A 12,011-nucleotide genomic window follows, 5' to 3' on the forward strand; every position below is an offset into this window, starting at 1 on the left:
GTGGGGATGTTAGAAATTGGGTAAAAGTTATGAAGGTCCGTGGGATCTGCGGATGGTTTCTTTAAAATCGGATCACTTGCCCGATTGAAGGAATTGCACCTTGTTGATGTGAAGCATTGATGATCATAGTCCAGAGTGTTAGTAAGGAGGCTCTAACCTCCGGGAAAAGGTTTGCTGGTAAAGGGTCATTGTAGTGATTGGAAGGTTTCATCGTCCCCAGCATTTTGCAAATAGTGCCTTCATTAAAGGTTTGCAACAAGCTCCAAGATCCTTTGTTTTTGGGAAGGTAGGGCTGTGCATGGTCAGTGAAATCCAAGCCTGGGGGATGGAGGGTGATCAGAGGACTGACCAAAAGGTGATCAAGGACAGAGCGTAACTCAGTCTCAATCTTGATAGTCTTATCCGTAAAAAAGACCGCACATTCTTCACAGTTCGGCAGAGACCCCTCACCTGGTGACAAGAGATTAGGATGGCTGTTAGTTTGGGACTTGATGAATTCAGACTGTTTTTTGGTTGCTTTTTTGCTTGGTCTATTTGAGATATGAAAAAGGTGGCCTTCGAGCATCTGATGCATTTATTGTATAGGCTTCTCGGGGATCTCAAATGGTGGATATGTTCATGGGAGGGGTTGGATCGCTACAAACTTTCTGCAAGCCTTAAGTTTCTTCTATCAGAATTGAGACTCTCATTGAACCATGATTTGGAGAGTTTAGAGGACATTCTCTTAAGCTGTAGTGGAGCAACTGAGTCTAGTACATTGAGCATTGAGTGGTTATAGTGGGCTGTGAGGTCGTGGAAGTCCAACTTGTGCAAGGGAAGGGGCAGGATTATATCACAGAGAGCAGTCAGATCCTGTGAGCTAATGTTCCGCAGACATGTTTTCAGCTGTTTTGGGTTCTTAGGCTGGGATCTGTAAACTCTTACCCAATCCAAGATTAGAAAGGTGATGCAATAGTGGTCTCTTCAAACACATGGGAGGATCGACTCAATGAGGATGGAGTTGGACTTACCAATGACAAAATCTAAGGTAGCTCCTCTGATATGAGTTGGGCTGCCAAATATTTGGGTTAGGTTCAGGTCAAGTAGGAAAGATTTATGGCTATTAACCACCATATCATTTGCATCATTCCAATGGAGGTTGATATCACCCAAGAAGATCTGAGTACCATGGAAATCAGCGTTAGCAGAGATAATGTCCATGATATGTTCTGTGAAGGGAAGGTTTTCAAGAGGGGGTGGGAGAATGTGTGCAGCTTACATGAGAGATTGTTGCCATCAGTCACTTCAATGCAAAGGTATTCACAAGATTGGATGAGTGCATGGATTGTGGCAAGATGGCATCTGAGTGAGGTCCATTGTCACTCACCTCTGCATCGCTCTGACCGTCGATGTAGTTTTTCTCCGAGCTAAGCTGGCAATGCGATCAGAATTTGACCGCTGGATCTGGGGGACTAAGGGCTTGGAGCTGGCCAGAGACTGGAGGATTACGGCATCAGAAGGAGAAATGATCATACCAAGGGTTGCTGTGGACGCTGGGAGTCTCTTGCCCAGTTTCTGCTAACAGTGGTTTAGATCTGGGGAATCACTGATGGACGCTGACCGGAGTCTCTTAGCAATGTGGATGCCGGAGATCCCAGAGTGCATTCCAAGGAATCCATGTCAGCGCGAGGAGCTCAGAGCAAAACGCGCTCGTGCAGCCGCTGCCGGTGACAACAAGATGGGAAACTGACCCTAGATCCACACGAAAAAAGATGAACTACATACCGGTAAGGGGGGAAAAGATGCTAGCAAAAACCCGGTCCAGAAGTGCTTAACTACGGGAGAGTAAGGGAAAAAGCAGGTGGCTATTACAAGTTAGTTTCCATCTAAGGGCTCACATGAAATTATGAAAGGGATAGAAAGAATGGCTGATGTAACTAGCACCCTGACCGGCGTACAATTACCCGAATCAGCAGAGTTAGCAGGCTCACAGGCTACTCCATTATGGGCAGTAAGCAGTGAAAAAACTAAACAGGGAGCATCAGGTATTCCAAGGGGTGGATTCCAGGAAGATAATCAAACTAACAACTTAAGTGAGGGCCCAACATACTGCAAAGAATATTGATACCAGTGCGAATTTACCAGAATGGGTAGGCTCGCAGACTGCCATGAAGGACATTCCGATGAAATCAAGCAAGGAGCTGTGGGGCTCAAATATCATCCTAGGCGTGCCTGGATCATTGGTTAATACTCCCCAAGAAAATGAGCGGCCCCAGGAAAGTAGCCCAGATCAGTGTTTCCCACTACAGAAGACAGGATCAAATCAGTAATCACAATAAAAGAGAGGAGAAATGCTGAGTCGATCCAGGAAAAAATACAATCTCTCACTGCAGAAGAGAAGATGCAGGAAAATAGAGACCTGAGATGGGATATCGGTCCCCAGATCCCCTGGAAAACTTCTACTCCCTGAAAGAGGAGTCCGGTGACTCGGTCAATGGTATCGAGCAGTTGTAGCAACAAGGGCGATGGTGGAGATACATCCACAAGCGACTACAGCCAGAAAGGGACAAAAAGGATGCCTAGGAGAACTAAGAGGTTATCAGAGGGAAAAAGAGCAGTCAGAAGCGTGATGGTGGAGAGGAAGCGGATGAACTCAGATCGGACTACTTATATATACAGCCGCTACCCTCCAATGCAACCCATGAGTCTGAGAGAATATCTAGGAAACAAACAGGAAATCTGGAAGGATCAAAAACTTTTGAACAGCCTGTCGAACCATCCTTGTCCTTTATTTTACAATCTGTTAAATTATTTCAAGAAGAGGTCAAAGCAGAAAATCGTCCGACTGGCCTCAAAAAAGCTACAAGGCTCAGTACGTTATATCAGGAAAACCTGCACAGAGATCGTAGAGAGATTAAGCATGGTGAAAAATCGGACATAAGCCCTGGAAACCACGTCGGACACATTAAAAGCGCAATCTGCCTCTCAAGAGAGCTCCCTGAAGGATTTAATGTGGAAGCTAGAAGAGGCGGAAAACCGCCAATGGCGCAATACTCTAAGGCTGCTAGGAATTCCGGAGAACAGTGAAGGGAATGATATCAGGAAGTTTACAATCAACTTACTGAGAAACTCTCTGCCAGAACTAGCAGAATGGGACTGGGAGAAAGAAATCCATCGGGTCCACAGAGTCCCTTTAACAATGCTACGTCGTCCACCGAACAACCAGTACTATGCAACTTTCTCCTGCGACAGGCCATGTATGATCTGGCAAGACCCAACAAGCGTAGGAATTGGGAGAATTTCTTGTTTTTTACTAGCCCTGACTCTCAAGGCTTTAAATAGTAGGCTTCAGTGCAGCCTCCGGTAGGGATAGGGACAGGGTGGTTAGGCCTGATGTTACTTGTTGTCTGTATCAGGATCTAATCAGGCTAAGGCTACATCTATGCCCCTTCCCTTTTTTTTTCCGAAGTCACTTATGTTTTTTTCAGTTCTTTTTTTCTTTTTCTACGGGAATGGATGGGAGAGTATATGGTGACGCAATGAAATTTGTTGTATTCTGAGCAGTAACATGTTTTTAGACACAAGGGGATGAAGGGGAGGTGGAGTGTGGGTGAGGATGGATCAGACGCTTTCACACAGGCTCAGGATTGAGCCTTACTGACTTAATAATGGTGGATGGAGGGGGGTGGGCAGCTGTGGGGGGAGGGGGGAATCTAAGACAGGTGACGGTGATAAAAGGTGCAATTAGGGGACAGCATCATAGAGTAAGGAAGGACAAACAATGGCTAAAAGTGTACAACTGGAAGTGGACCCGAGAGGGGAAATATTCACAGCATGACATAACTGAGAACCCAAATGGCTAGGCTGAACATTCCCACCATAAACATATGTGGGCTCAATGATATTAAGAAAAGGCAAAGAGTCTCTATTGGATTACAAACAATAGGGCCTAATATTATATGTCTACCGGAGACGCACATAGAGGGGTCGCGACGGCATTAACTTAAATCTCTCGGGTATAGGTTGATAACCGCTACAACTCAAGGTACAAGGACTCGGGGAATGGCTATTTTAGCGAAAGGGGGAGGACTGCAATTTATACGCTCCATATTTGATAAACTTGGGTGGTGGGTAATTACAGAATGTCAGCATAACAACGATCAAAAAACGATGCTATGTTCATTATATGGCAGTGTCACTGATGACCCAGATGTGTTAAAGTATATTTCTAATGAACTTGCTCACTGGCCACTCCCTCTAATAATATGTGGCAATTTTAATCTAAATCTGCCCCGTGGCTGGTCAGTGGATTCTGGATTTAAATATCAGGGCTGGAAACCAAGAGTCTTGCAGGCTCTTGGCAAACATTGCACCCAAGGGATCCAGGATTTACCTATTTCTCTTACCCAAACTCTAAACGTGCGAGACTGGACTATATACTGATTTCAAACACGATAAACTCTAACTACACAATAGAGAAACTGCCGAGAGTGTGGTCTGACCACAATCCCTTTTTTCTAAATATCGAATTTGGAGCATGGAAAGCCAATGTTAAACCATGGATGTTTGAAAGGGCAGTTTTTAGCAAAAGAGGAATATTTTCTCCATATGAAGAAGTGAGTACCCGCGTTCCTAAAGGATTATGTAGGCAGCACTACTATTGATATAGTTTGGGACGCCGTGAAGGCAGGAATTAGGGGAGGGACGCTCCTATTTTTACTAAATTATAACAGGGAGACAAAACAAAATGATGGTACTACAGAGAAATGTGGGTATCGCCAAGGAAGTATTGGTAAAAGCTATACAAGAGGGATGGGAAATTGAAAATGAACTAGCGCATGTAACAACCGCTAAATATCTTATTATCAACAATTTAACGGAAAAAGCCATAGCTAAGGCAACAATGAATAGGGAAAACACATACGAATTAAGCGAAAAGGTTTGACATCAATTGGTGGTACGTACCAGAGAGCAAAGCACAGCCAATATAATAAGGGAAATCAGAGACCCTGAATATGGGCAAAGGTCCAAATCGAATGCAGTAAGATTTGCATTCCAGCGCTTTTATCAAACGCTATATGATGACACGGACATTCAGCACGGAAAAATTTAGGAACACCTATATCAAAAAGTACCATTAAGACTGGAAGCAGATGATCAAGATAGCTTGGATGGCATACTGCAGTGGGAGGAAATCCTCCTTTCAATTATCAACATCGCGATAGGGAAAGCAGCCGGAAAGGATGGGATACCATCAGAATTTTATGTTCAATTCTCTCTGCAGCTAAAAAATATAATGCAGGAACTGGTCGTACATACATTCCAGGGGGGACGCCCTCCCGGATCTTGGTCTCTAGCTAAAATTGAAGTCTTTTAAAAAAAAAATAAAGACCCTACAGAACTCGGGTCCTATCGCCCTATTACCCTGATAAATGGGGACTCAAAGATATATTCAAAGATATTAGCTAGTCGATTAGCACCAGTTATACATAAAGTGGTATCCGACCACCAACATGAGTTCATCCCAGGGAGATCCACAACAGATCACGTGCAAAGGGTGATATCATTGTTGCAGGAAACCCTATGGCACTTATGTTATCAGACACTGCAAAAGCTTTTGATAAGGTCTCCTGGAAATATCTCTCGGCCCTAAAGTTAAGAGGTGGTATTTGGAAACAATTTATTAAAGTAATAAAAATGTTATATATTGATCCAACGGCAGTTGTAACGCTAAACGGGTAAATGTCAGTAAAGATAAGCATCACTTGGGGTACAAGACAGGAATGCCCCTGCTCTCCTTTTCTATTTGGGCTTTTTATTGACCCATTCATCCATAGACTCGAGAACAACATATCAATACTGCCAATATTGGCAGGACATTGGCCTACAAAAACTTTAGCGTATGCGGATAATATCGCTCTAGTTACGAGTGACCCTAATGACACAATAAACGCAATAGAAGAGGCAGCTAACAATTTTGGACAATTGTCAGGGTATAAATTGAATCAGGATAAAACAAAGATCATCCTCAATAGTAAAATCAGGATGAGCAATGAGCGGGTAGTGGAGAAATCTACATATTTGGGTGTTAGCATCACGGCTAATCTGGAAAACTTAGTTAATAATCATCTTGACCCATTAATACAGCACTCAAAGAAACAATTGAGCAGGCTGAATAATTTACATTTATCAATTGGGGGCAGGTGCAAACTGATCAAAACGCCTAGATTTTTATATTTTTTTAGGACGATCTATTTGGAATGGACATTATGTTCTCTTGGTTTATATCGAGCTATAAAAGACCACGCAGAGCATTGAAATTTATCACTCTATCTAAAGACAGAGGTGGACTTCCATTACCTAATTTTAAATTATATTACTGGGTTACTATATTAAAGTATTGTAGAGAATTATTATTTACTCAAACGGATAATAGGATTAATAACAACGTCCCAACACCACAAGAATTGATATTGCGTGACAAAACCAGAGGGTGTCATTGGCGACAGTTACTTTAAGAAAGTTAGATTCAAGACGCTCCATGGCATTTATAAGGCCTGGTGTAATGCATGTAAAATACTTGGAATAGGGAGGCTATCTTACTACACGCCCATATCTAAAAATGAGAACCTCACAGAGATTTTAGAGACATTTGTATGGATAAATGGGTGCAATGAGGGATCACGCAGCTAGGCAGCTTTTACTCTACTGTAGGGTTGAAGTCTTTTGAGAAGCTAAAGAAGGATTATAAAATAGGGTATAGGGATTATTCCAAATTCCTACAGGTTAGAGATTTCTTATGGAAGAAAGGGGGTGGTGGAGCAACATTTCAAGCAATTCAAATCATTGATAAACTACTTAAACGCACAACAACAATAGGAGAAATTTATGAATACATGAATGCCTCCTATCCAGATGATATGAATAAGTGGATGTTAAAATGGCAAGATAAATTGGGGGCTTCCCCCGAAACCCTCCACCAATTTTATGATCTATCCCTGTCTTGCTTAATGTCTACTAAATTACAAGCTCAATACTTTAAAACTTTTTTCTCATTATATTAAACGCCGTATAATATATCGAAGTGGGGGGCGGGATAAGGTATATCATGTCCACGCTGTGCACTATTTGAAGCCGACTCTGTACATATATTCGCATCTTGCAATGTTATACGTAACCTGATCGATGAGATATCAGGTTTTCTGTCAGAGATTTTAAAAGGGAGAATAGAAATTACAGTGGAGGAAATAATGATAGGCACAGCGAATATAAACCGATCTTAACATTTCAAGGTCTGCCTTTTGTGTCAATGGCATGTTTCAGGATGTCTATAGCATCAGCCTGGTAGGATCCAAATCCTCCTGCGTTTCAACAGTGGAGAGCCGGACTATTGGCAATGTGTAGCCTAGAGGTAGCCATCTATACAAGGAAGGGGCACAATAAACGCATATGAGGGTTAGCAATATGGGACCCTTTAAGGCTGTGGATGCAAAACCAGATGTAGAATGGTTAAGTAATGTTATATTTACTGCGATTGTTGATGGAAACCAAATATGATTTGAATTGCAGTGATTTTAAGGGAAAAGTTTGCACCAGAGAAACTTACATTTATTTTTGTAATATTCATATGTATGTAATATGTAATAAATCTTAGGTTTGGGTAATGTCTGAGAAGGCTGGGGGGGTAGGAGATGGGTGCGGGGGTTTATTATTGTACAAAATAATAAAGAATATTTAAAGAAAAAATAAGCAAATATCTTGTGAATTAAAAAACAACTGAGTTCTCCTCAGCCAATGTGAGTATGACCTTGTATCTTGTTTTATTAGGGAGTTTCGCCAAAACATAAAAAAAATGGGGAGTCCTATAGCGCTTTCCTTCAGCATATGTATCAGTAAGAAATTATCAAAAACTGAATTTTCTTCACCCAGTTGGGATAGTAGGTTAGCTAATGAAGCCTGATAATAAGTTGAAAAATGTGGGAGTGCCAATCCTCCTGCTGTTACATCCAATTACAGTGTATTTATCTTAACCCTAGGATGTTTATTATTCCATACAAACTTCCTAACTTTCCAACTCTCTAAATTAATGATTCGAGATTTTCAAGGAAAGGTTAATAAAAAGAAACAAAAACAGTAGAAGCAAATACATTTTAACCATGGATAACTGGAGCAAATACCATTTATCTAATACATTTTTTACTTTCATGAGCATACTAGTATAATTCAAAAAAAATAATTTCCCAAAAACATTTGTAACTTGTATCCCCAAATATCTAACTGGATGAGTTGGTTTTAGCTGAATAGAAGCCGGAATATCCAAAGGCGTCACATTGAATGTTATCATTTTGTTTTTTGCTTGATTAACTTTTTATCCGCCCCCCTGTGTAAACTTTTAGATTTCTTCCAAAGCGGTCTGTACATTAACTGCCAATGCTTCAGATATAAAATAATGTTGTCTGCATAAAGCTTAATTTTGCCATCCCCTCATTGTGAGGAAAGATCATTAAGTTTTTCTGAATCCTCACAGCTAGGGGTTCAATGAACAATGAAAACAGAAGGTGGGATAGCAGTCGTCCCTGACGAGTGCCACGTTTAATATTCACCTTGCCAGTTTCTGCCCCATTGATAATGATTTTGGCTTGTGCACAACTATAAACTTTTTTTTAGCATCTGTACAAATTGTAGCGGGAAACCAAACTTTCGCAAAATAATAAATAAAGCACTCCAATCTACTAAATAATAAGCCTTCTCGGCATCCATCATCATAATCACTGCATTAGTCTTATTAATAGAAGAATAATCAATGGCTTGCATTAACAAATAAGTATTGGATGCCATCAAACGTCCTGGAATAAAACCATTTTGATTGTTATGAACCATTTGTTGTACACAGGGAGCTATCCTTTTTCCCCAAATTTTCATGAGCAATATAAAATCTGTATTTAATAGACAAATAGGCCAATAAGAGATAGGATCACAGGGATCTTTATCTTTTTAAGAAAGACTATTAACACAGATTCCTTAAAACTTTTGGGGATGTCAATACCTTCTTTTATTTCATTGAGCAATTTTACTAAAAGGTAAGTAATTCATCTTGAAATGCCTTATATACTTCCACAGCGATCCCGTCAACTCCACTGGGCTTGGCATTAGGCATACTCTTTAATACTGATTGAGCTTCTGAAATTCCTATTTGAGCATTTAATGCCTCTGAAAGATGCTGTGATAACAGAGGTAGCTCCAATGTATCAAAATAACTCAATAATTCTACTTCATCTATCACCTGTGGTTCTGCATAGATTTAAGTAAAATGTGCAAAGAACCCCTCAGCGATAGCCAATTTATCATCTTCTAACATGCCTGTTGATGGATTTTTTATTTGGTCAATTATTTTAGCAGCTTTTGAGCTGCTAAAATATGGACCATCCCAGAAATCTACCAATCTGTTGACTTTCCTCGTACCGTTTTTGTTGATAGGCCTTACTCCCTGCAATTTCCTCTATTAAGAAGAAATCCTCCAATTTATCTTTTGCCCTAGCTAGCTGTTGCTGCTGTGCTTTTATATTAGGCTCTGGTGTGTCTGATAGGGTTACCTTAAGTCTGTAATGCCAAAATCTTGTGTTTCCGTACTTTATTTATTTATTTATTTATTTTTGCCTTATGTGCTATAATTTGGCCTCTAAAAGTAGCTTTAAAAGCCTCCCAGACCGGGGGCATATTTAGATTAAGCTGAAAGAACTCCTTGATAAACGCTCTGGTTTCTGTTAACCAAGTCATATCTTGTAGTAAAGATTTATCGAATTGCCATCTGGACCTCTCTTTTAAAGTGCTACTTAATTTTAATGTAAATAAAACTAAAGAATGATCTTAAAAAGAATTGGTCAATATTTCTGCCGGGCCATTGTCAACCAATTTATCCACTAAAAAATAATCCATTCATAAAGCTAATCAAATCTTGCTGAGTAACAGGTAAATTGCAAGAGCCTGGGGTGGCCTAGTCTCCAAGGGTCTGTTAATTAGAAATCTTTTGTGAGGCTGCTTATTAATTTTGCGCTATAGTTGGTGCTTTGCCTTATTTGATGTATCAAGTGCCAGATTCTGAATAAAATTAAAATCACCCCCCAGAATTAATATGCCTTCCATCCGTACTGCTAATTGATAAATTTGACTGAGTGCTGCTGTACCATCCTCAATAGGACCATAATAATTCACCATGTTCAAGACTATATCCTGCAGCTTAACTTTCACCCAAAGCCTTCTACCTTCACATCTTGTTGAACATCCTCAACCTGCTGGTCAAGTGTGCTTGCTAGTAAAATCCCTACCCCTTGGATAGCTAAATTGGCAGATGAAAAGTATGCCTGTAAGTACTTCCTGGGAAATGCTATCTTTGTTCTAAGATGTGTTTCTTATGAGAATACGATCTCGGGAGAGAGGGAGGTCGTCCAATTCAGAAGAGCAGCGCCTTTCCGCTGGTTAAATAGTCCACTGACATTACATGTAACAATTTTTATATTCTGCATTTATTAGTTTCATCTTGTTTGGCCTGCTGTATTCTGCATTTTTGGTCCTATATGGCTTGACCTCCTGAATTTAGAGTAATTCTACAACATAGTTTATATCTTTCCTGTTCATTTTTTACTATTGCTATACCCCCACAAGAATCCCACCCAAAACACCTCTACCCCTGACACCTTGAACCTCCTGCAGAAATGTGGTCACCCCCTCAGGCCCCACAAACCACATCTCCCCCTCCCTTCTTTACAATGGGGTGCCCTGTTTCTGCACCCTAGGTGATCTACCCACCACACAACAGCAAAGACCTAGTAAACATAAATCATAAATTAATGGGCCCCTTCATTTCTCAGTAGTAATCTCTCTAAAAAGCTCCCGAGCTTCCTCTGAGCGCAAACGCATATGTAATTTTCCCCTGACCAACACCCTTAACTTAGATTGCTGTGCAATGGATGCCTGGCCTGGTCCCCCTGCACTTCACATAAATACAAATGCTTCACAAACCCTTTACGTCTGCGAGCCGTCCTTGCAGACATATCTGGAAAAATCCGACATTTTGTACCCTCGTTGGTAGTGAACTGAGTACCTTGCTCACTTTGCCACTGGATTCAAGCAAGCCGGGCTGAAGACGGCTGAAATGCCAGAAACCGCTCCTCGGAAGCTTGTTTGCGGTCCAGGGAAGGCATAGCTTGGCAGTCCGGGCTGGTCTGTTCCCATGAGGCACAGGGTCAGACTGATTTGCATATGGCCATGTCTGAACTGGGGTGGCAGAGTGGGCTAATGAACGGTGATAAATTAAACCCAGATCTGTTGACTGGGTGTGAGTGATTGATTGGTTCAGATTCTCCATCCATCACCACCCCCTTTTATACCACTTTGTTCGCCATAAGTTGCCAGGGTATGCTCAGACGTGAGTCCCTTGCTCACTTTGCCACTGGATTCAAGCAAGCCGAGCTGAAGACGGCTGAAATGCCAGAAACCGGTGCTCGGAAGCTTGTTTCCGGTCCTGGGAAAGCATGGCTTGGCAGTTCTGGCTGGACTGTTCCGAAGAGGCACAGGGTCAGACTGATTTGCATATGGCCATGTCTGAACTGGGGTGGCAGAGTGGGCTAAAGAATGGTGATGGATCAAACCCAGATCTGTTGACTGGGTGTGAGTGTTTGATTGGTTCAGATTCGCCGACCAGCACCACCCCCTTTTGTACCACTTTGCTCACCATAAGGTGGCAGGGTATGCTCAGACTTGAGTCCCTTACTCACTTTGCCACTGGATTCAAGCAAGCCGGGCTGAAGGCGGCTGAAATGTAGGAAACCGGTCCTTGGAAGCGTGTTTCCGGTCCAGGGAAGGCATGGCTTGGCAGTTCCGGCTGGACTTTTCCCATGAGGCACAGGGTCAGACTGATTTGCATATGGCCATGTCTGAACTGGGGTGGCAGAGTGGGCTAAAGAACAGTGATTCATTAAACCCAGATCTGTTCACTGGGTGTGAGTGTTTGATTGGTTCAGATTCTCCGTCCA

Source organism: Lissotriton vulgaris, chromosome 2_1, assembly GCF_964263255.1.
Source record: "Lissotriton vulgaris chromosome 2_1, aLisVul1.2, whole genome shotgun sequence".
In the NCBI taxonomy this organism is placed as follows: Eukaryota; Metazoa; Chordata; class Amphibia; order Caudata; family Salamandridae; genus Lissotriton; species Lissotriton vulgaris.